The sequence below is a fragment of the Gopherus evgoodei genome, chromosome 20 (genome assembly GCF_007399415.2).
Source record: "Gopherus evgoodei ecotype Sinaloan lineage chromosome 20, rGopEvg1_v1.p, whole genome shotgun sequence".
In the NCBI taxonomy this organism is placed as follows: domain Eukaryota; kingdom Metazoa; phylum Chordata; order Testudines; family Testudinidae; genus Gopherus; species Gopherus evgoodei.
Genome location: NC_044341.1, coordinates 13,747,074 through 13,773,272, shown reverse-complemented (window position 1 = coordinate 13,773,272; position 26,199 = coordinate 13,747,074).

The window sequence follows — 26,199 nt, the reverse complement described above, 5'->3', positions numbered from 1 at the left end:
GAGCTGGTTGGCAAGCCAAAGTTTTTCCTATAAGGAATGTTGTGATAATTGGGCCTACAAACCTACCCTCATCACGAGCTCAACTGTAAAAAGTATGTGCAAGTTCATAAGACTTAGACAATTTAGACAAATTAGAGGATTGGGCCAAAAGAAATCTGATGAGGTTCAACAAGGACAAGTGCAGAGTCCTGCACTTAGGATGGAAGAATCCCATGCACTGTTACAGATTAGGGACCAAAAGGGTAGGCAGTAGTTCTGCAGAAAAGGACCTAGGAGTTACAACCCTGATATTCTATGATAACTCACTGATTGGGTTAAGATTATGCCCGGTAAACAAGAAAAGTGTAGGACTAGAAATCAGTGCGGTAGGAACAGCACAGCACTGGAACCCAGGAACTCTCAAGTTCTAATCCTGACTCTGCACCTGACTTGTTGTGAGTTTGTCTAAACTCCATTGTAAATCCTCGTCTGTGGGCCTCACAATATCAACTGTGGAGTTGATAGCTCCAAGCCCATGCTTGAGCGTCCACACTGCATTATAAACCTGGGTTTGCAATTGCTGTCACGTCCAGACCTTCTGACTGGGGTCTGCGGCTTGAGCTGAGTCAACACTGCAAAAAGACAGGGGGTTGAACCCAAAACTCGGGCTCTGACCCGCCCCTTAGCAGTGTCCATGGCCCCGAACCTTGAGCGGTTTCTGGCCCACGTCAGACTGATTTCTGTGTGGATAGGAGTGGAGGCTTGGGCTCAACCTGAATGTGAATCCAGATTTACAGTGCAGTGTAGACATACCCTGGGTGATCTTGGGCCAGTAACGTCAGTTCTGCTCAGAAAAGTGACTAGGTAGAACGGTCTCACTTGGCAGGACTGCTTATTAACTCAGGTATGCAAAGATCCCCTGACTTTAGGGATTAAAATAGGTTTTTATTTATTTTTTTCCTCCTGTTGGCCTCAGTGAATCTGAGATCTCAAAAGCAAAAAGGACGAGCCTCTACCATTTCAGCTACAGAAGCAACTCCTCTAGATGGTAGCAGTAGTAAACTCAAATCCTCAGCAGACCAGCTCCTAGAACACAGAATGATCATTGAGGTACACAAGTAAACACGCTGTCCTCGGATGCTCAGCTTAGTACAGGCTAATGTTGTGCAAGGCTCTTGTTAAAGTATTGGGAGCACATCACTCAGCTAATACCTGTAAATTGGTCCTTAGAAGTTTTTCCAACAGATGTTAGAATTAAAGCTTTGGATCTGAGCTCAGCCAGACAAGAATGTAAAGAAAAAGATGCACCTTCCCGAGAACAGCAATGTCACCAACAGGCCATGGGAAAGCAGAGGAAGGTGACCCTGTTGGTGACACTGCTATTTCAGACTGTAAATAAAATGCAGTGCTGCAGAGATCAAGTGGCCGCTGTGTTTGAAAGAAGTGAAAAGAGAGGATTCTTCTTTCTCATATACTTACCCTTTGCTTTAGCCTCACACATCGTTTTTTTTTCTCTGATTGATGCTTCTGTCTTTGCAATCCAGACAGAGCTAGTAAACAGAAGTAATTTCAGCTTCACATCTATGCCTGGCTTACAATATGATATCTGCTTCTCTTGGATTTAATTATTCAGGCCATCTCAAGGCGCTGCCACTGCACCATCTCACTGGTTTTCCTTCTTATTATTTGGATTAGTTAATACATATGAGATCGGGCCCCTGTTGTGCCAGGTTCTGTACAAACACACAGTTTAAGAGAGAGTCCCTGCCCCCAAAGAGCTTACAGTTTAAATAGGCAAAGAGCAGGATGGGAAACTGAGGCACAAAAAGGTGAAATAACTAGCCCATGGTCACACAGACAGCAGGTCACTGGAAAAGCAGGGAGCAGAATCCAGACCTCCTAGGCTAGTACCCTATTCACTAGGAAACACTGCCTCTCTGCCAAAAATCAACTGCATATGTGCTTGTTACTGGAGCTCTGCAAAACACACCACCTGCAGACTCCAGATGAGAATCATGGCCCAAGTGCACTAGGCACTGTATATGCATATACACCTCTACCTGATATAACGCTGTGCTCGGAAGCCAAAAAAATCTTACCGCGTTATAGGTGAAACCGCGTCATATTGAACTTGCTTTGATCCACTAGAGTGTGCAGCTCCCCCCTCCCCCGGATTGCTGCTTTACCGCGTTATATCCAAATTTGTGTTATATTGGGTGGCGTTATATCAGGGTAGAGGTTTAATAAAAATATAGTCCCTGCCCCAGAGAGCTTACTATCTAGTGTTATGAGAAGACACAATGGATGGTGAAGCAGACAAACACGTGGCTGGAAGGAACAAGGTAGCAGTAAAAAGAATGTATGTTTGCACAATAAGCAGTTGCCTCAGCTCATCATCATTGTGAAACATTTCCATCAAAACTCAAGCCAAATCTTCCGTCATTTTGGCTTGGAGAGTCTCTGCCTCTTCTCCCCACTGCTCAGATGTCGCTTGTCTTTCATGCCCTGATCCAGCTGCCTGCTTGAGCATATGCTTAAGGTTAAACATGTGAGCCGTCCCACTGATCTGAATGCAAGACAATATCAAGCATGACCTTAAGTGTTTTGCCGTAGATGGTAAGTTCTTCATGGCAGGGGCCATGGAAGAAGCCCTGGCCCCATGGAACTCAATGGGAGTTTTGCCATTGATGTCAGTGAAGCCAGGATCGACTTTATCTGTGTTTGCACAACACCTAGTGCAATGAGATCCAAATTCTGATTAAAGCCCTGGACATACCACAGTATAAATATTAATTGCATGCTGTCTGGGGCAGTGACCATCGTTCTGTGTTTCTACAGTGCCTAGCACCACAAGGTCCTGAACTAGGGCTGATGCTTCTGCAGGCTACTGCGGGACTCCTCCTGCTGCCATTACTGGGTTTGTCACACTGTGCACCCTGGTTTCAACTTTTCTGCAAAAGGTTCTAGGAGATGGTTATTTTCACCAGTGCCTCAAGCTGCAGAATTTGGGGACAGATCTAGATTTTATATGCTCCATTCCAGAGGAACTTGGAACCATGGGTTTGGTTCAGGCTCTTCCCTACTTTGTACCAAAGCCAGGGGGCTCACCTCACTCTCCGGATTTAAAGGCCTGAACATATTCAAAGGGGTGGGGGGAGTAGTGTGGCATGGAAAATTTAAAAGAAAAGTAGGGGGGGGGGGAGTTTTTGTCTAAATTTTCCAAACCCAAAATATTTTGATTTTCAGTTGCAGTATGTTGGGTTTGGGGTGTTTGGCACTTTGACCAAAAATTGAAATGTTCTGTGGAAAGCAAACACTTTTCACACACACACAATTTCATTAAGGACCCGATTTTCCATTGAAAAATAGTTTTCTATGGGAAAATCTTTAACCAGTCTTAGCTGTGTACTAACCCGATTGCACCTTGAACGTTAGGTCCCATGTCCTCTTTCTTGTCTGTATTGGAGGTCTTTTTAACATGTTCTGCCAGTATTTTCCAATGAGCATTAAAACCTATAAAGAAGCACAAAGTCTGATCAAAAGCTGGCGTGAAAAATGGTTTAATTACTGAAAGGGCACAGATTGCAGTCACCTGAAAGCAACGATGGATAGAGATTGCCAGCCAGAGCAGGTTTCCTGCTCATCATCCCAATTAATAAAGGATAAATGATATTTAGTGGGATGCTGCCATGTTTTGGATCGGTCCTTGTGAAACAAGCCACAGCCACACTGCTGTACCATTGTATACAGAGCACTGAATTTTAAAATTCAGAAGTAGTGTTTTCCATGGATCTGACTACCAACATACTTATAGGGCCCCAACCACCAAGATATCAATCTGTAAATCATGCCAAGCCTGAATAATCTGACAAAAATGAAGCTCAGTAAATACTGGGGGAAAATATTCCTCAAATATTTTACTTGAAATATTTTATAAAATCCATCTAATGCATTTATTTAGATAATAGTCTTTGGCCAGCTTGAGTGATCAGTTACAAAATGCAGGAGCTGGTAGCTAAGAACTCTAGGAATAATTCATAAAAATAGTCTAGACAGGTGAAGAGATATTAATAATAATGGCACACTTCATTTCTCTAGCATGTTTCATCTGAGGATCTCAAAGCGCTTGGCAAGCATTAATTCAGCAAGCCTAACTGCTCAGCCAAATGAAGCAATGGTATCCTCTGCTAAGGTCCTGTGACTTGTGCAAGGTCACAGAACAAATCAGTGGGAGAAATGGGACTAGAACTCATGAATCCTGTGATGCATTTGCGTAGCCAACTCAAAATGGCTTTGATTTCCCTACTCATCCAATCAAGGAGCAGAAACAATACAATGTGATTTAACATCTACCCCAAATAATGGGCAGCTGAGATATAGTTGAAACAAACAATGTGCAGACAACAAAAGGACTGAAATACATTTGCACAGGCGTCTCGATCCATTTTGAAGGGCAAACATGTCTGTAAAAATCGAAGTCTATTGGCAGACAGAAAAAAGGCAGTCAGCTGCAGTAGAGCAAGGATACTCATTTGCAAAAATGAGATGGGGATGCTATTACTTATTTTACGGTAGCAACCAGAGGCCCATTGTGCTCGAGACTGTACGTACACATAGTGAGAGGCAGTCCCAGGCCTGAGGAGTTTACAGATTGGGAGAATTAGCACCCCCCATTTTAGATAGGGGGTGCTGAAATACACACAGGCCAAGTGAGAGGTCACCCAGTGACTCTGGCACAACTGGGAATTTAATTCCTATTTCCCGAGTCCCCCTTTAGTGCCTTAACCACAAGACCACACTTGCTCAGGGCTGCTGGAACAATTTGTATAGAGGCGGTGGTGAGAACCATTTGACCCAAACTGTAAATCCTGCATATGATGGAAACCACTTGAAGCCAGGGGGCGCGGCAGCACCTCCCACACCCCGAGTTCCAGCACCTATGCCCTTGCTATCAAAACCAACCTCTCTCCAAAAACATAAAACTGAGCCCCACTGCTGCAGGGAGTTAATCCTGCCATCATTTCTGAATGAGAGAGCGAGGAAGAGGTACAGCCAGGCAATGACCTTGTATCATTTGACCACTCCCCATGGCATTAAATCTTTATTTGCCTGAATTAACTTGAACTCTTCATCTCCATTGACTAGAGTGGCAGCTGGATGAGTTGTGTCAAACCAAGGCACCTTACATGATTAACTCCATGCTAGTCTCTGGCTGAACCCTTCAGAGAGATGTGTTAATATCCTACTTGGAAAGGACCAAGGAAAATCAGTAGACCGGAAAGTTGTGTGTGCTGTTTGTGGCAGGCGAGAAAGATTCATTTGCCTTATGGCTCTTCATTTGTGACAGATGGTTCCTTCGTGTATTGAGGAGGATGCCCATCCAGCAGAATGAAGATCTTTATTTGGAGCAGTCCTGACCGATTTCACAGGGACAGTGCTTCTACAGGCGAGGCAGCCATCGCAGTCTGAAGTACGTAGGCTGCTTTCTTCTTGCTATTGTAAACCGTGCCACCTAATGGCTCGACATTTATATAATGGCTCTTTAATTGCACTCGGCAACTGCTGCAAATGACATTGTTGGTGACGCTTTGTCCACTGAGCCAGTGCTAAATTCCTACGGGCGTCACCTTTTGGATGAAACAGAGCAGGAGCATTTTCACAGCACTGCGGATGCAGAGTTGGTAGAAAAATGAGAGGGAATTACAATTTTTTTTCCTTTTTCCCCTGTCCCAATTGTATAAATTATTCTTCATATCCTAGCCTAAATGGGTGAGTGGTTTTGCAGCGCATTCACAAAGAACTGATGCATTCCGCCCCAAAGATAGCTTTATTTCAAGTAGGGGTGTGGTCATTCAATCTAATATCTTCAATCTACATTTCTTTCTGGAAATAGGTTTTTTGTGAGTTCCTCTCCTATCATCAACGAACTCTTCTGGTTGAACCAATGCAGAAAGAACTGGAGACGTGCTCTTTGTACCATGGGATCAGCCAACACAAGGAAGGCGCAACAGGAGGCAGAATGTATACAGGTCACATAACTTTGTCTTTGTCATTGCCTGCTAGCTGGTACAAGTTATCTCAATAGCCCTCAGATGTACAGAAAACCACATTACCATGGAGAAATACAGGAGTTTAACAACAGGCACTTCTCCTTCTTCTTCCAAATATATGTGTTCAGTTGATAGCAAACTGCTGCAGGGTTCAGTGAAATACTGCACAACACTGTGCATTTATTGACCAAAACCAAAGACTGTGTCCAAGAGTACAAAGGTTTATTGATTTGTTTTCTTGTAGTAGGTAGTTTCCCTTGCAAGCCAGGGCACAATCATGATTTGTTTTCATCTCTAACTTTTATATGCCTATTGATTTAGAACAGGAGGGGGAAAGAAAACTTGAAATCAGGTCTTCTGATCTGTCATTCCTGAGTTAGCCAAGAACTTGAGAGCTTTGAGGGAGATTATAAATTCATAACCACTGTGATTTAGGTATCATACCTAGACTGAAACTGAAAATATTCCTGGGTCATTTATTAAAGATCTAATATGTTTTGTCTCCATTCGGGAGGAAACTCAGGATGTCCAATTTCTAACCTGATCTTTTATATTATTTTTATATGTTTTCAGCATCAAGCATTCATCTGCAGACGCCTCTGTGCTGCTTTGAGAATGGCTTGCATCCCTGGCCAATTTCCTCTTGATCTATGGCAGAAGAGAATTACCTGATACCTACAGAAAGTAGAAGCCCCCAAGACCTCAGCTCTCCAGGAATATGTGATCATTCTGCAACACAGAAGAGTGGATGGATACCTGAGGTATTAAGGGTGATTTCTTTAAGGGGAAGTACACCATCTATACTTTGCCCTATCATTAGCCCCTGAGGAAAGACAATGCTTCTGGGAAGGTCTTCTCTTATTTTGGTCAATGCACATAGGCCAACACTCTAACTCAGAGACACCCAGTGTCCCTGCTCTATACCTTCTATTAGAACTGGCTGGAGACTGATAGCTCCATTTTACGAAGACTTTTTAGATTTTGAATCTATTTTCCAGTGTGGAAGGAAAACCAAACTCTTTGATAGTGTTTGTGAAACAGAATGTTATGGAAACATTCATTTTCAAAGCAAAAAGGTCTGGTTTACGATTTAGGCCTTTTTCGATCCAGAATTTACTAGATAAACCTGTGCTTCAGAAGCCTTCCCATTGAAAACTTAGTCAAAAATGATACACCTCTGTGAAACATTTCAGCTTTGATGAAACAGTATCTTCCACTGAGAATACCTTTAATTGAAAACACTACAACCAGCTCTTCTCTGCTGCAAACACAAAGTCCGGCTAAACACCCACTGGGAACACAACTTTAGACACACTACCAAGAATCACATGGGGTGCACTTAATTGCAAACCTCACTTTGTCAAGAGCAAGCAGTGGAGTGACATTATCATCAGTCCAGTTGGCAATCCTGAGATATACTCTTTAAAAAGAGTGATACATTAATGCATTGAAACATTGCAGCTAGTCATTGTGATGATGATGGTTTTAAGCCCAAAAGGGACCATTGGGATTATCTAGTTTGACCTCCTATATAACATGGGCCAAATAAGCTCAGCCAATAATATCTGCATCATAGAATCATAGAATATCAGGGTTGGAAGGAACCTCAGGAAGTCATCTAGTTCACCCCCCTGCTCAAAGCAGGATCAATCCCCAACTAAATCATCCCAGCCAGGGTTTGTCAAACCTGACCTTAAAAACCTCCCTATGTAACCCATTCCAGTGCTTCACCACCCTCCTAGTGAAAAAGGTTTTCCTAATATCCAACCTAAACCTCCCCCACTGCAACTTGAGATCATTATTCCTTGTTCTGTCATCAGGTAACACTGAGAACAGGCTAGATCCATCCTCTTTGAAACCTCCTTTCAGGTAGTTGAAAGCAGCTATCAAATCCCTCTTCACTCTTCTCTTCTGCAGACTAAATTATCCCATTTCCCTCAGCCTCTCCTCATCAGTCATGTGCTCCAGCCCCCTAATCATTTTTGTTGCCCTTCACTGGACTATCTCCAATTTGTCCACATCCTTCTTGTAGTGTGGGGCCCAGACCTGGACACAGTACTCCAGATGAGGCCTCACCAATATGAATAGAGGGGACTGATCACGTGCCTCGATCTGCTAGCAATGTTATATTATACAATCGGCAAAGAGTTCTGTGGCACCTTGTAGACTAACAATACATGTGCTAGTTTATAAGGTGCCACAGGACTCTTTGCTGCTTTTAAAGATCCAGACTAACAGGGCTCCCCCTCTGATATATTATACAATGTTACTTATACAGCCCAAAATGCTGTTAGCCTTCCTGGCAGCAAGAGCACACAGTTGACTCATATCCAGTTTTTCATCCACTGTAACCTGTAGGTCCTTTTCCACAGAACTGCTCCCTAGCCACCTGGTCCCTAGTCTGTAACAGTGCATGGGATTCTTCCATCCTAAGTGCAGGACTTTGCACTTGTCCTTGTTGAACCTCATCAGGTTTCTTTTAGCCCAATCCTCCAATTTGGCTAAGTCCCTCTCTATCCTATCCCTACCCTCCATCATATCTACTACTTCTCCCAGTTTAGTGTCATCTGCAGTCCACACCATCCTCCAGATTATTAATATAGATATTGAACAAAACTGGCCCTATGACCGATCCTTGGGGCAGTTCGCTTGATACTGGCTGGCAACTAGCCCTGGAGCCACTGATCACTACCCTTTGAGCCTGATGATCTAGCCAGCTTTCTATCCACCTTATAGTCCATTCATCCAGCCCATACTTCTTTAACTTACTGGCAAGAATACTGTGGGAGATCGTAACAAAAGCTTTGCTAAAGTCAAGGAATAACATGTCCACTGCTTTCCCCTCATCCACCGAGCCAGTTATCTTGTCATAGAAGGTAATTAGGTTAGTCAGGCATCAAAAACGTATCTTCTGACTGAGCTGCAGCATATCTTTTAAAAAGTCCTGATTACTGTGAAATATTACAGTAATAAAATAATGACTCTTCTTGGGGGAAAGCTGCTTCTAAAATCATGTTTCTTGTATCTAAAATTATGACAGCAGGAGTCACTAGATTAATCTGGCACATCTGTAGGGATCACTTACCCCAGTTAGGACTGTCTCAGATTTAGCCACAGTGACAAACTTGGTATAGCAGACAGAGAGAGCCATCAGGCAGGGATACTGAATGGGATTTTCAAAGCCATCTAAGGGATTTGGACACCTCTCAACAGTTATTTTTAGTAGAGGAAATGGTTCATATTTTCAAAGCTGTCTGTGCAATCTAGTTGCCCAAATCCTGCTAAAATTGATGGGAATTTGGCGTTCAAAATGCCTAGGTGGCTTTGAAAAATCTCAACCCTCTCATTTCCTGGAAGTTTCTGTAAATTTAATCAATTATCCATGAGTAGGCCAGAATTTCTGAGTTTGCTTTGTGACTCTGCTACTGACCCACCATTTCACCGTTCTGTTTCTCATCTGTTTGCTGCCTGCCAAATGTGGAGAATGAAACCTATGCTACGTCACAGGCCTGTTTGAAGTATATTGAATGTTTGTGTAACCCATGGCTACTCAGTGTGGTGCCATGTCCTCCTCTAGTGATGGCTGGGCCACAGGTATCACTTGATGATCCTCTTACAGCCTTGGCTATTAGAGGTGGGTCATTAGAAACTTATGCTTTAAGAGCCACGAATCCCAGGTTCAATTCTCCAGTCTGACAACCCAGCCTGGGGTGTGGTGGAATATTTGCAAAGAGCTGAGAGATCCTCTAGTGCTATGTGAGTGCAAAGCACTCTGTTATCCTCTGCATGGTTTGAGTAGCAGATGCATGCACCCCTATCCAAGAATGTTTTCATGTAATTGCTATCACCTGTGGAGAGAAAGTAATAATTTCCGAGATGGGCACAAAGGAGATACAAAGTATGTCTTTCTGCTCATCACTGCAAGGAAAGATCATCTTAAGCTACCCAAAGAGTACGTTTTGAAAACCCCCCTTTGCTAATGCAGCACATATTATCCAGCAATCAGAAAAGACTGATTTCCCATCATTCTGTATATTTTTGTGTGCTTTGAGACAGTATTATATTTCAATTAAAAATCCATGAAAATTGTGGCTGTGCCTTTTAATGTGATATTGTTAATTAAACTGTGCTCTTGTGTACCGGAGTCTTATAAAATGTCTTGGAAAAAGATTAAAAACAATAGCAGAAATAAAATTGGACCATTTATCTAACAGGAGATTAAAGGGCTTCTTGTCTCCTTTGTGAATTTAGATTTCCGGAATTAAATGAGTGTGAAGTAATAATATTTTTCAGCACAATCATTATCATTTTTATTGCCACTGAATGTATGCAGCATTTCATTATTATACTTAACTCACGTAATTGTGCTTCATTGCTTGCCGTGCATACCTGCTGCAATACTGTGGACCCTGGACTCATATGACGATCATCCCATGTGAACCAACCCATTCCCTCCAGTTGCTGAATTTGTATATAGTGCTGGAGAAAGTTCTAGCTTTATGCGCAGACAGAGAGTTGAAAAACAATTGTAAGGCTATAAGCCATTTAAATGTCTACCACACTGGTCAGATAATGGTTTTACAAATCTATAGCACTGGTCCTCCTAAAGGATTTCAAACTTCAAGAGAGATCTTTATCTACCATTGAAATGCAGCCATCTCTGGGATGGAACACAGCAGATGTTTAACAGCACACTATACCAGAGACTAGGACAGGAACTGCAAAAGAATAATGGGCTAGTTTCTCTGCTGGTGAAATTTATTGCATTTCAGTAGCTGAGAACCTGGGCCAAATTTATCCAACCAAGTTCAGCTTGACTTTTATGGATCAGCGATTTGGGACATAGGACAGATATACCCTGCTCTAGTGAAATGTGCCATGCTGTCTTTAAGGACTGTAAGTGGCCAAGACTTGGGTTTTTCTGCTTCACCAGAAAGATAGTGCCTCCTGGGCAAACATCATAATAATTCTTTCATTTGCAGTAAGCATTTTCCAAGCACGTTACAAACAGGGAAGACCAGATCCTCCGATCCTCAGGCTCAGCAACATGGCACTACATTTCAGTCAATGGGGCACTCGCCTAGCATGGTGAGGGTATAAGAATCAGGACCTAAAACTGAATCCATACACCAGGTTGTCACATGGGTCAGCATGATTGTTATCCCCAATTTAAGGCTGGAGAAACTTAGGTAAAGAGATGGAGGCTGAAATCTTGGCCCTATTAAAATCAATAGGAATTTTTCTATTGACATCCGTGGGGCCAGGATTTCATCCTGTGTGTTTTCTCGAGGCCAGAGGTTCTCAAACTTTAACAACCCGAGGACGCTCATTTTGATTTAAAATTTTTCACTGACCCCCATGCCAACTTCTAATTTTCCCTGGTGGTGCTCAACCCTCACTCAGCCTGAGGCCCTGCCCCACCTCTTCCCAGCCCTCCCCAACTCGTGCCTGTCCCCACTCGTCCCCCTCCCTCCTAGAACTTCCTGCACACTGCTGAACAGCTGTTCCATGGTGTGTAGGAGGCAGGGGGAAAGAGTTGATCAGTGGGGCTGGTGGCCCCTCCGGACATGACTCACAGGCCCCCTGGATCCATACATGACTCTTGGGCCATCTGGAATACCCTCACAGACCCCAGTTTGAGAACCACTGCTCTAGGCCATACAGCCAGTCAGTTGCAAGTCTCCAATCTCCCAGACCTGTGTTCAAACCACTAGACCCTGCTGCCTTTTACAAACCACCAGGCTGGCTCTCTGCAGTGTCAGACAGAAGAGTGACATTTAATGAATCACCATTGCTACTTTTTACAGCCTCTTCCTCCTGTGCCAGTACAGACTCTGACCGACTCTGCCTGTCCTGTGAGATGCTGTAGATTGATAGATACTATTAGACAATCGTAATGGTTCCATTCAGATTGAAGTTACAGAGCCAGTGCGCAGACAGCAGGGATTAGATAACAGAGAAAAGCTAGAGTTGGCAATAGAGAGTGTTATCCTTACAGGCGCTGATCCCAATTACAGTGACTGCTACCGGTGATGAGGTTTCAATGTGCCGGGTAGGAGAAAGGGAATGAAAAACTGAGAAGTCATTAAGGAAGCAGTTATGAAGGATAGCTTCCTCCAGAGATGCTGGAGAATTCACACAGTGGGTGCATTCAACTACCGCGGAAGATAGGCTGGGAGAGAGAAACACCCTATGTGGCCAGGAGTCAGTGGCCTGTAATTGGGCAGGAGTGGAGGAAGCGAACGAGCTCTTGCCTCTGGGAGGGATTTTTGCATCAAAACAGTGCAGAGCCCCAGTGTGGATTTGCCCCACTCGTGTAAAGTGAGGCTGGCACTAGCGTGATGTACCCCGGCCTATCTGCTGCTCCCCGGATGGGTCACTGGCACTGGGGATTGAACGTGGAACTTCTGGGTCTAAAAAGCACATGCCTCTACTGCACGAGCTGTAAGAGTCAATTCTATTAAGCAGGGCTGTAGCTAACTCAGTGATATTTAGCTGTGGCCCGACCACCGGTAAATGGGGACGGAGTGCCACCCTAGGTGGGTTACAGATGCCCTGAAAACACATACTTAGCAGCCTCCCAGCAAGATATTCTTGTGCATCTCACATCTCCTTTGCCTCCAGGTAACTCAGACAATGATATAGGCTCCTCGTCACCCATCTTGCGTGTACATGACACAGGCTTTGAGGAAGATCAGGGCTTTCAGTTTTAATAATAAATAATAATAATAATAATAAATCCCTAGCTCTTATCTAGGGCTCTTCACCAGTAGATCCCAAAATGTTTTACAAAGTAGGTCAGTAACTTTACCCCCACAGAGATGTGGGACTCACCCCTGCGGCGCCTCCTGCTGGTCATCTCAGGGAATTAGCTCTCCAGCTATTAGAGCACCCTCTGCAGGCCAGTGACCCACTACCGCTTGGCCCCCCGTGTCCCTCCCAGACCCGGTGCCCTGATATCTGGGGTGCTGCCCCCTGGCAGTAACCCCCCAGTCTTAAAGTCTCTTAGATTTGTAAAACCATTATCTGACCAGTGTGATAGACATTTAAATGGCTTATAGTCTTACAATTGTTTTTCCAACCCCTCCCCAGGGAACCCCCACCCACTATCCAACTCACCTCAGTATACAGCTACTGTCAGTCATCATCTAGCCCCCACGCCCTGGGCAGACTGCAGTATCAGCCACTCATCAATGGTAAGGAGGGTTTGGACCTGCTGCCTGTGCCTATCCCTGGGCTGCCCCCTGCAACCCCCAGTACCTATTAGTCCAATGCTAGGCCGCAGCCTGGGGCTTTCCAGGCTGGAGCTTCCCAGCTCCTCTGCCTTTCCCCAGCCCTGCTCCACTCAGGTACTTTGTCTCTGGCCCCCTGCAGCCAGGCCTTTCTCCCTCTACAAGCAGAGGGAGACTGTTGAGTGCCTGGCTCCCAGCATCTTATATAGGGCCAGTTGAGGCCTGATTGGGGCATCACCCAGCTGTGGCTACTTCCCCAATCAGTCCAGGTTTTCCCCTACCACAGACCTCTCCCAGGGCTGTCTTTAAACCCCTCAGGGCAGGAGCCGGTGACCACCCAGCTACACCCCCATTTCACAGAGAGGGAAACTGAGGCACAGGGAGGGCAGTGACTTGTCCAATATTAGCTGACAGGCTAGTGGCAGAGTTGGAAATGGAAACCAGGTCTCCTGAGTCCAAGCCTGATTCTCTAGGCCACACTACCTTTCTTTTAACAGTAATGGTCATGTTGGAAAGCAGAGGCATAAGGTGGGAGGAAAGAGGAGGCTCTAATCGGGGCGGTTCCAGGCCCCAGCACCCCAAGCGCATGCTTGGGGCGGCATGCTGCGGGGGATCCACTGGAGCTGCCTGCCGTTCTCCGGCGACCGGCAGAGCACCCCCCACGGCATGCAGCCGTGCTTGGGGCAGCAAAATGTCTAGAGCCACCCCTGGCTCTAATGCTAATTAATACACTATTAGCCAACCTGAGAGAGAATCATAGACTATTAGGGTTGGAAGAGACCTCAGGAGGTATCTAGTCCAACCCCTTGCTCAAAGCAGGACCAATCCCCAATTAAATCTTCCCCTCCAGGGCTTTGTCAAGATGGGCCTTAAAAACCTCTAAGGAAGGAGATTCCACCACCTCCCTAGGTAACCCATTCCAGTGCTTCACCATCCTCCTAGTGAAAAACTTTTTTTCCTAATATCCAACCTAAACCTCCCTCACTGCAACTTGAGACCATCGCTCCTTGTTCTGTCATCTGCCACCACTGAGAGATTGTCAAAGTCACAAATAGGAGTTAGGCACCCAACTCTCATTGGCTTGCACTTCACTTTGTCCTTTGAAAATCTCCTCCTAGGTTTCTCATCACATTAGGCAGAACCTGTGCTCCCATGGGGTTCTGATAACTGAAAATTGGGGCAGGACCAAACTTCCAGGCGGCTGAACTTCTCTACAGACCAGGAGAGCTGGTAGAACAAGGGCAGCAGCTGGCCAAGCTTCCCAGACTTTGCCTCTCATTGAAATGGGCTTTTAGCTCATGTGGTAGAGGCTCTTGCACTAACCTCCAAGAAGCCCCAGGTTCAATCCTGCCTGCCTGCCAATCAGTTTCACACATACAGAATGGGAAGAGACTGTCTAGGAAGGAGTATGGCAGAAAGAGATATAGGGGTCATAGTGGACCACAAGCTTAATATGAGTCAACAGTGTGATACTGTTGCAAAAAAAGCAAACATGATTCTGGGATGCATTAACAGGTGTGTTGTAAACAAGACACGAGAAGTCATTCTTCCGCTTTACTCTGCGCTGGTTAGGTCTCAACTAGAGTATTGTGTCCAGTTCTGGGCACCGCATTTCAAGAAAGATGTGGAGAAATTGGAGAGGGTCCAGAGAAGAGCAACAAGAATGATTAAAGGTCTTGAGAACATGACCTATGAAGGAAGGCTGAAGGAATTGGGTTTGTTTAGTTTGGAAAAGAGAAGACTGAGAGGGGACATGATAGCAGTTTTCAGGTATCTAAAAGGGTGTCATCAGGAGGAGGGAGAAAACTTGTTCACCTTAGCCTCCAATGATAGAACAAGAAGCAATGGGCTTAAACTGAAGCAAGGGAGATTTAGGTTGGACATTAGGAAAAAGTTCCTAACTGTCAGGGTAGTTAAACACTGGAACAGATTGCCTAGGGAAGTTGTGGAAACTCCATCGCTGGAGATATTTAAGAGTAGGTTAGATAAATGTCTATCAGGGATGGTCTAGACAGTATTTGGTCCTGCCATGAGGGCAGGGGACTGGACTCGATGACCTCTCGAGGTCCCTTCCAGTCCTAGAGTCTATGAGTCTATGAGTCTATGCCTTACACTAAGGCCATGTCTACATCTAAAATTTTGCAGCGCTGGTTGTTACAGCTGTATTAGTACAGCTGTATAGGGCCAGCGCTGCAGAGTGGCCACACTTACAGCAACCAGCGCTGCAAGTGGTGTTAGATGTGGCCACACTGCAGCGCTGTTGGGCGGCTTCAAGGGGGATTCCGGGAACGCGAGAGCAAACCGGGAAAGGAGACCAGCTTCGCCGCGGTTTGCTCTCGCGTTCCCGGAGCCACCCAGCAAACCGCAGGGAAGGAGACCTGCTTGCTCGGGGTTCCGGGAACGAGAGAGCAAACCGGAAAAGGAGACCAGCTTCGCCGCGGTTTGCTCTCGCGTTCCCGGAGCCACCCAGCAAACCGCAGGGAAGGAGACCTGCTTGCTCGGGGTTCCGGGAACGAGAGAGCAAACCGGGAAAGGAGACCAGCTTCGCCGCGGTTTGCTCTCGCGTTCCCGGAGCCACCCTGCAAACCGCAGGGAAGGAGACCTGCTTCCTCGGGGTTCCGGGAACGAGAGAGCAAACTGGGAAAGGAGACCAGCTTCGCCGCGGTTTGCTCTCGCGTTCCCGGAGCCACCCTGCAAACCGCAGGGAAGGAGACCTGCTTGCTCGGGGTTCCGGGAACGAGAGAGCAAACCGGGAAAGGAGACCAGCTTCGCCGCGGTTTGCTCTCGCGTTCCCGGAGCCACCCTGCAAACCGCAGGGAAGGAGACCTGCTTGCTCGGGGTTCCGGGAATGAGAGAGCAAACCGGGAAAGGAGACCAGCTTCGCCGCGGTTTGCTCTCGCGTTCCCGGAGCCACCCTGCAAACCGCAGGGAAGGAGACCTGCTTGCTCGGGGTTCCGGGAACGAGAGAGCAAACCGGGGAAGGAGACCAGCTTCGCCGCGGTTTGCTCTCGCGTTCCCGGAGCCACCCTGCAAACCGCAGGGAAGGAGACCTGCTTGCTCGGGGTTCCGGGAACGAGAGAGCAAACTGGGAAAGGAGACCAGCTTGATTACCAGAGGCTTCCTCCTTCCACGGAGGTCAAGAAAAGCGCTGGTAAGTGTCTACATTGGATTACCAGCGCTGGATCACCAGCGCTGGATCCTCTACACCCGAGACAAAACGGGAGTACGGCCAGCGCTGCAAACAGGGAGTTGCAGCGCTGGTGATGCCCTGCAGATGTGTACACCTTCAAAGTTGCAGCGCTGTAACTCCCTCACCAGCGCTGCAACTTTCTGATGTAGACAAGCCCTAAGGCAGGGGCTGGGGGAGACCTGTGATGTTGGAATATCCCATCTTTCTACAGAGGAGGAATAGCTCAGTGGTTTGAGCATTAGCCTGCTAAACCCAGGGTTGTGAGTTCAGTCCTTGAGGGGACCATTTAGTGATCTCAGGCAAAAATCTGTCTGGGGATTGGTCCTGCTTTAAGCAGGGGGTTGGACTAAGTGATCTCCTCAGGTCCTTTCTAACACCAATATTCTGTGATCCTACCTTGGGCTCTGAGCCTCCTCAGAGAGGAGAAGGCTAGACATTCACCAGGGCCCAGCCTCCAGCAGTTCTGATTGTGGCAGTGTGTTCTTGTGATGTCCACTAGGCACCAGAATGAAAACCATCAATTTCCATTGATAGGCAAGAGGCTCTTAGAAGCAACCCCAGGAATGGACTAGCTTGTCACATTTCATCCAGCTGCACAAGCTCACCATAGAGGCTAAGGGGCTGTTTTTTTCTTTTCTTAATTGATGAAGACCAATCATGCACTTTCAGCCTAAAACCAGTTTAGTTAAGACTGAAGAAAACAAGAAAGACCAAAAGTTAAGGTTCCTGACGAGAGCACAGTGTGGATATCTCCACTGTAATAGGCCGCAGCGACTCTCAGAGCAGCATGGCAGCTGAGCTCTGACCTCATAGGCAGAATTTAAAAGGCCAGCACACTGTGCAGCACAGTTTCACAGTTATGTGCAGCCCAACTGGATGCAGCCGGGGATCTCAGAATATTGGTGTAACAGATGGCAGCTGTATAATGGTTCCTCCTGTTAGAAGCAGTGTGGAATGCTGGCTCTGCTAATCCCAACGATCGGAACAGAGCTACTCAGTCTGCCTCTCCAATTTTGGAATACCTCGGTCTCTAGGTGTGAAAGGAGCCTCCACTTACTTCATCTATGAAAAGGCAAAAAAAAAAAAAAATCCAGAAAGCAGAGGGGGCAGCTGTTGTCTGAAGCAATGCCTGCCTCTCTGTAGCCAAGTTGTCTCGCGCTGGGTTTTTGTGATGAGCACACATTTCATGCTGCAGCAGCCTTGCGAATAGATGAAGTGCATCTTTTATGAACTGACCATTCTCCAGTGGGAAATCTTGGAAAAGATTCCTGGCGCTTTTGGGGATGGAAGATTCACCAGCAGCATTTTACAAAGCAGATAAGCTCCCGATATGCAGGGATGTGTTTCTGCAAGCAGCGCTGACTTTTTTGATCAGTCTCTAGGAAAGAGAACCTAGAACCAATGCCCTTGCAAGTGAGTGGATGGGGGTTAGAGGAGTTGAGTCTGGGTAAACAGTGTGAAAATAACATAGTAAATCTTGCCCCAGTCTGCTGAACCCAGGCGAGTTAGTGCCAACTGGCATTTGGCTGCATCTCCATCACAGCCTCAGCTTTGCAAAGCTGTGCCAGGGTAAAGGAGCCTATGTGCTGGGAGCTCAACAATAGCAGAGACTTGGGGGACCAGAGATGGAAGCAGAAGAGGCTTTTCCATGGGGGTGGCGGCCACACACAGAAGAACAAGAAGGGAAATTCACCTTCATCTCCAGACTTGAGAGCATGTTCAAAAACAGCAGTACTTTGCTAAATAGTCCAGCCACCACTACACATCACCAAGGGGCACTATCCAAAGGCCCCTACACAGAGGGTGATCACATAGCGTCGGGACGTCTGGTCACCCTACCTACACGGGGGCTCCAAAGCAGCAGCAGGATTTCTGCAAGCTTCCGGCAATGAATCTGCTAAGCAGAAAAGAACCATTCTCATCATCCCTTTAGATCTCTGACACCCCGCCCCCCCAAGGGGGGGACACACAAGCACATCCCCTTCTCCTGAAAAGTAGGGGGAGGGGGCAAAAGCTCTCTAGAAGACCTTCCCCAGGAAATAAGCTGGCTCTTGGGGAAAGCAGTGGTGGCCACGTGGCAGGTTAGGGGCAGCAGGGAAACTGAGTGTGGGGGAAAACGCTGAGGAGTGCGTGCAGAGGCAGCTGCTGCAGGCCTCTCCCCAGTGGTTTGATGGACTGTGGCATCAGCAGCTGTAGTATTTGCACGCCTATCCGCCATAGCAAAGCACTGGAATAAAGGTCCTGTAGTGGATCAATATGCATAGAGGAAAGGAGACGAGCAATGCCACGGATATAATGTATTTGCCCTAGAATGGGCATTGACTGGAATGGCTGCTACAGAGCAAGAACTGCAGGTCCACTCATACTGGAGATGGAGAGGCAGGGTATTCTATTGATCAGGACGCTTTACTAAGAGACAGAAGTGGAAGTTTCTATTTCCAGCTCAACCACTCACCTGCTCTGTGACCGTGGTCATGTCACCACCGCTCTCGGTACCTCTGTTTCCCCTTCCCACCCTTTGTCTGCCTTGTCTACTCAGATGTGCCCTGTTTGAGCCAGGGACTGCCTCCTGCTATACACACGTACAGTGCCTGACACAATGGGGCCCTGATTGCACTTAGGTCTTCTAGGCCCCACTGTAATAAAATTGAGGCAGCCCTCTGCTTGCAATATCCTTAGGCTGTTTCTGCTGGCTCTGAGCAACATAGAAAAATCTGAACTTTGGGGTGATTATCCCAACCAAATATGAACTCTCACCCTTGTGATGTCCCTGCCACCATGGCACAGGGCCATGTCTGAGCAACCTAGTGAAACTAGTGAACAATCCCACGACCTGGCATTTGGGAATATGGTGCAGTTTGGAGCACCACGGTCAGCCAGGGGATCTCCAAATGCAGCTGAGTGAATGTTCTGCCCACAATATTCCCATCACCTTCATTCTCCTTCCCCATTCACCACTGGCCTTGTCTTGTCACTGGCTACATATCTACACTGAAGACAGAAGTGGAATTTCCAGCTGGGGTAGACATATCTGAGCTAACTCTGATTGAGGTAGTGTGCTAAAAACAGTGTATCTGGCAGTGGGAGCAGCGTGACCCAAGTATGAGCCCATCTGAAACCTTGGATGTATATTTGTGCAGCTAACCAGTCCTGCTGCTTGCACCGCTGCAGCTACGCTTCTATTTTCAGCCTGCTAGCTTAACCAGATCTAGTATGGATATGACCCCCTGGTTGATTAATATACACTGGCTGGCACACGTATCTACGTTAATCATTAAGGAAATATATTAAGAATTAATACAGTAATTATATAGCCCAAATTAGCCCGTACATTTATTATAATCCTGCTCACTTTTGCTAAGCATCCCACAACACCTTGTATTAGCTGAGGTCAGCTTTGACTTCAGTAGATAGGAAAATTGTCAGTATCAGAACATACAATTGTTTCTTTATAGCAACAGAAACACCGAGAAACCTTTTTAACCTGGTACAGGCCTAAGAGGTGTCTTTACCCTTCTTAGTACCTGGAATGTATGTACTGGGTACAAAGATAAGAGTGCGTCAGGCCCCACAATGCAGGGTGGGTTCAGAACAAAGATAAGGAGTACCCCATGGGACAAGAAAAACAAGATCAGAGCTAATCAGTTGACTGTAGTTTCAAACGATATATACGGTATCTTGTCCTGGTAAACAAGATGGCTTTAGAGGTGTAACTTTGGGGAGGAGGGGTAGCACCACTGCATGAGATTCCTCTTCAGAAACCAGATATCGTATAGCATCTTTTTCCTGCGTGTAACAGGGCACATGCTGTGCCCCTCCAGTTCAGCCCTTCTCCCCCTCTTCTCAGAGACTCAGGGATACCTCAGGTTGGTGCAATACCAGTCCCCACCACCAGTTTCCAACTATATACAGGCTTTTTCAACAGTTGGCCTACCACAGGCCTGGCCAGCAAAGAGACTAGGAGGCTCCTACATCCCTCAGTCTGAATCTGGCCTTCCCCATTTGGTCTCCACCCCCTCCCACTCTCACTTCCTCCCAGGCTTATAGCTCCTGCTAACAAGGCTGGCAGGTGTGGTCAGTTACCAGGCAAGCATCAGACAACCTACTCAGCCCCAATCAATCCAATCCCCTTGATTGGGGCTGGAGTGGCAGGAGCTGATTAAGGCCTCTCTAGCAGCACCCTGACACACTGTGCCATATTAATAAACCTGACTGGCATTGTTATTTCATCCCTTGAGTACATTCCATAACAAACCAAAGTGTGGTCAAGTCATTGACTGCACAATTTATCCACTACCTGAACTGGAAATTCCACCTCTAGTATGGCTATACCGTGTGTGTGCCCTTCTGGAGTTTCTCCATTAACTTACTCTGGGTGATGAGAAGAAACAGCCACTCTGGTCATATAAGTAATATGCAGCTGATCATCCAACTCTGAACTAGGTGGGGGAGAATGCTCGTGAAAATCAAAGATGAAGGAGAAATATCGGAGCCCCTCCAGAGAGATGCAATAAAGATGAGGAATCATCCTGTAAGCTGAAGGAGAAATCTCTGCAGGTAACGTGTATTTGTCAAACTGACATTCTTTATTGCTTTTCAAAGTCCAATCTATAGCAGGGACATTGGGGACAGGAAACTTTATGAAGCCAAGTCAGGGGCAAATTGAAAGTTCTCTAACCTGGAGGCTTTTGACACTGCGGATCTGGGCTATCTCTACACATGGAGAAGTAAAAGGAAAGCGAACAGATATTATATTTTAAATCAACTGCTTGTGTTTGTTTGATTCATTTTTCTTCAGTAAACATGCTTCCCCTCCCCTGCACTCCAAACAGTATTTGAAGATGAAATGGAGGGGGAGACGGAGACGGGAACTGGCCTAGAAAACCAAATGCAGGATTGCAGTCGAACAGCGAGCATTAATTGCTTTGGCAAGACACACGCTGTGAGTTTTAGTGACAGAGGCAGTGAGCCAGCACAGATTTCCTGTATTACCAAAATTTCAAAATGATTTTTGCTATTTATGAAGCTGTAACCAGCACTCAGCATGAAATGTGGACTATGAGGCTGGAAGGGGAATTTTTTTCTCTCTCTCTTTTAAGAGAAGTCTAAAGGCTTCTGAGGTTGAGCACCAATACAGAACGTGGGGCCTGATCCTGATTCCGCTCACATTGACTCTATACCAATATCCCTCCATTGACTTCAATGGAGTTACTCCTTATTTACACCCATGTCGGTGAGATGCAAAAGCCAGGCTCTGGCAGCAGGACATGTGTGCTACAATAGCATTCTGCAAAAGAGATACCGGCAGGTATGTAGATGGTTGGCTAATAGCAAAAGAGATACTGGCAGGTATGTAGATGGTTGGCTAATAGATAGCATACTACTAGATGGTGCTTAAGAATACATAGCATTGTTCACAGGTTTCCAGTACCAATCAAATGCCTTTCCATGGGCAGCTTTGTACATTGAGCTCTTAAGAGTTAGCTCCTGATTTCCATAGGACATTTATGTGGTACTTAGGATACAACTGAGTGAGGACAGTTCCTCCTCCTCACCTGTGACTGCAGTGCCTAGGAGAGGTGCAAGGTTTTCAGTCAGAGTGTAAAGGGATTATTTCTGGCAGGGCTAGGGCAGGCAAGGCTGGAGGATGCTCTGTGGTCCTCTCATACATCACCCCTTCTGGAAGATGCAAATACGCCATAGGTTTGTGCTGCGGAGGGTTTCTGCATCCACGTCCCGGGAGCTGTGCAGTGCATAGCCTGGGACTGTAAAGTGATGCCCAGGATTTGGGCCTTGAGGCTGAAATTTGGCTTCTCTCTCCCTCCAGGGGTTAATTTAGGAAATGCCACCCCTCCTGTGCCTGGCATGGCTAGGCAGTGTTTCCACAGAGCATCCCCCCTTGTCCTTGGCCGATGCTTTGCCAGCTCTCCTTCCTGTTTCAATCACTTTAATCTCTGTGTCGATTTCTCCTGCCTTCATTGCTGTGATGTCTGGGCCTGTCAGATCTCAGTTGAGAGGCTGATTTTACCAAATTCCAACAGAAAATGTTTGCTTTGGTTTATCTCCCAGCTGTCTTCATGCACCCACCTCTTGCTGCCTCCTAGGCCTGCAGCTCCCTGAGAGCTAGCACTGGCTAAAGAATTTGCAATGACACTTTTTCCTGTTGAAAAATGCCATTTGGTTGAAACCGAAATGTTCCACAGAAGCAACGGCTTTTGACAAAATTTTGTTGGGCAGAAGTTGCAGATCCACAGGATCAGTACTATGCCCCCAAGCTTGGAACAATGTCTAGGAGGAAACTTGTCAATGTGCCAGACCCCCCAACGGGGTCTCATTCTTCCTTCAGGGTAGGCCACAAGGCCTCAGTGCTTCCTCAGACTGACCCTCTGGGGCTCCAACGTTCCTCCCTCACACTGTGAGCTCTGTTCAGCGAGTCCAACAGAGAGACACTCGTATACTCTTCAGAGAGTAATGCCCCTTGCCCAGCCTTTGCAGTGACGCTCACACAGCATTGTCAAAACAGCCGAGTTTATTAGTCACCTGGAGCACAGGAAGTCTTTAGCTTAGTATAGAGAGAGGAAAGTTAAAGTATAGTCCATGTTGGTCAGCCTAGAGCCCAGCCAAGCTGTGGTGGACTCCATTGTTCAAGCTTCATCTCTCTATCTGACCTCCTTGGTCAATTGCCAGGTGAGAGCCCCGACTCTTTCCAGCAGCCAACTTTGATTCCCCCTCCTACATCACACCTCCCAGTCCTTTGTTCTTGAACTGGGATCTGTGCTCAGCTTCCCTGCCGAGAGGCAGGAAAATCCATCTCTTGCTGGGTCATCTGGATCTTTTTCTTGCTGGCTTGTCTTTTCATGACAATTAATAAAATGGTCTTGTTTCTGTCCCAGTGTGGAATTCTTACTTTCTGGCCAGCCTTATTGCCAGCCCCCCTCTTCCTATCACTCAAAGGCCATTTCTACCATCAAGTCCACAAACATGGACGCTCCAACTCATCTCATTCAAGCTAGGAGAAAAGAGAACATAGGAGAAGAACGAGCTCTAACGAGGGACCTCCCTCTGGCGCTTACAGTATGTTTTGGGCTGGCCATTCAGTTAGTCACCACCACTGCTTGGGACATCAGCAGGCTTTGAACTAGGGGTCTTGAGATGTGAAGAAAGGCGCTGTTACGGTGTGAGATTTAGGACTAAATCCTCTACCTAGATGCAGTAGCAGCATGTTAAACTTCCGGTCCGACATGCATTTTAGGTGCTCATTTTGAAGCTTGATTTTCAGAAATTGCATTCACTGGCTGAAAAGGAGTTCTCTTTAAGATGTCTCGAGCTGGGCTCCCAAAGATTCAAGCACCCAGACTCACTAGTCACATGTGAAAAACTTGGCCTTAGAGCAGTGTACTTGAAAGGCCTTGCTGTACTTTGAGTCTAAATCGTAGCAACCTAGGTCAGATTCTGTCACCCTTGTTCACACTGTGTAATGTTTTTACTGGCCCAGTAACCCTGTTGACTGCAATAGGGTTACTCCAGGAGTCAGATGGTATTCTGCTGAATAAAGGTCAGTGACAGCCCATGTAACAATTCATTGTCCTTCTACAGCACCTTTCCTCCAATGGTATCAATGCATTTTTCACAAATTAATGAAGTCTCAGGACATGCTAGTGCATAGTATCAAAGGAGTAGCCGTGTTAGTCTGGACCTGTAAAAGCAGCAAAGAATCCTATGGCACCTTATAGACTAACAGACTTTTTGGAGCATGAGCTTTTGTGGGTGAATACTGGTTTAGTTTCTCCTCCCTTGGTTTTCACACCTTAGCTGCTAGAACAGGGCCTCATCCTCCCTGATTGAACTAACCTCATTATCTCTAGCTTGCCTGCATATATATACCTGCCCCTGGAAATTTCCACTACATGCATCTGATGAAGTGGGTATTCACCCACGAAAGCTCATGCTCCAAAACATCTGTTAGTCTATAAGGTGCTATAGGATTCTTTGCTGCTGGTGCATAGCTATCAAAGGAGCCAGAGGAAGATGAGTGCTTTGGCCAAGGTCTCACGGAAATTCAGTGGCAGAGTCGGGAATAGGACCTGCGCACAATTCCCATTCCATTGCTCTAAGAATTAAATCACACTCCACAGTTGCTGGTTTATAAAAAAAAATACACAGAACTATGGTCAATAAAAGCAAAGTAAACTTGGCTAAGCTCTTCGGAGCAGCTTTGTGTGTGTACAGCAAGTACCACGATGGGGCTCTGATCCTCCACTGGGGCAAAAATACAAATAATAAAAATAGTAACAATAAAAATCTTTTTAAAGCGAGGGACACGAGAGGAACAGGCTGCACAGAATTCGTTCCCTGGTCCAAAGTTGCCTTAAGTTGTCTGCAATCAGGACATATCCAGAAGTGTGGAATTTGTGTGTGGGCAACCTTCAGAGAAACATGCTCTGTAAGCCCTTTGCTAAACACAGATCTTCATGTCCTGAAGCATTCACAACGACAGATCCTATAGATGGCAGACAGACCTGGCTGAGAAATCGTACATGATCGCATGAGGGCTGCATTTTACCAATGAACACCTCCCCTTTTCCCCTGTAGATCTGGGATTCTTCAATGAAGTGTGAACATCGTTAATCTGCTGGAGTATGTGTACATTTGGCGGAGATTATTATTTTACCATAATGTGCTATCAGTGCTTTCAAAAGCCCCATTTCCAACCTCCCTCCCCCGCACCCCCAACTCCCATATCTTTGTGTAGCAGGCAATGCCTAGCTAAAGCCTTATATCCACATTTAATCACACTAAATCAATGCACCATAAGGGGGAGGTTTAAAACCAATCTTTTATGCACCGCTGCTTACATTGAAAAGACCCATTACAACCGAAGTCAATCAATATAGCCTGTAACTCGAAAGTAACTCCTGAATTGAATCGACAATGCTGATGAAGTCGGAAGAGCGCGGGGGTGGAAGGGAATACATTAAAGAAAACAAAGCCTCTCTGGAATGTTTTCTTTTTCTTCTAAAATATACATTATCTCTTCCTGGCTCCTCTTGATTTGTGTGTTAGACTCAAGCTGAAACGTTTTTTTAAAAAAAGGAGAAATATTTCAGTCCATAGAGGGAATGAGTCTTTTTTTCAGAAATGGCATAGATTAGGCCACTAGGGGGCTCTGGAGATTATACACCAAGCTACTAAAGTACATCAAGAAAGTTCATTTCTTGAGTTTCTCTCCCTTCCCCACCCTGCACCCCTAGCAAAAATGCCAATCTCAGCAGTGCATAGAGAAAAGATAAAGTGTGACAATAAAAGCTGCTGGGTTTGTGCACTTTTTTGTTGTTGTTGTTGTTAAATCAATGAGATATCATTACAAATAAAACATATGTTGGCTGTGTCCCCAATACTAGCTAAATCTTATTTGGCTCCTTGCAGCCAGCATGGTCTGTATATGTATTATCGCAAAGGTGGATGGCGGCACTATTGATCTTTTGACTAAGTGTCCTAATGAAATACAAATCTGCTATCATTTACAGAGCCATCTGTCATGATGAGACATGAAAAAATAGTACAAGCAGAACAATAACTGTAATTCAATTTTAGAGGCCAACCTACTCCCATAAGGCACAAGGTGCTTAGCCCCTGGGATCGATTCTGTTTATTGTGTTAAACTTTGTCAAAGGGTAATAAAGAAATCAATCAATGTGGCATTAAAGACATTTCCAACGATGTGCAAGTTACCTGTTGCTTAGGACCT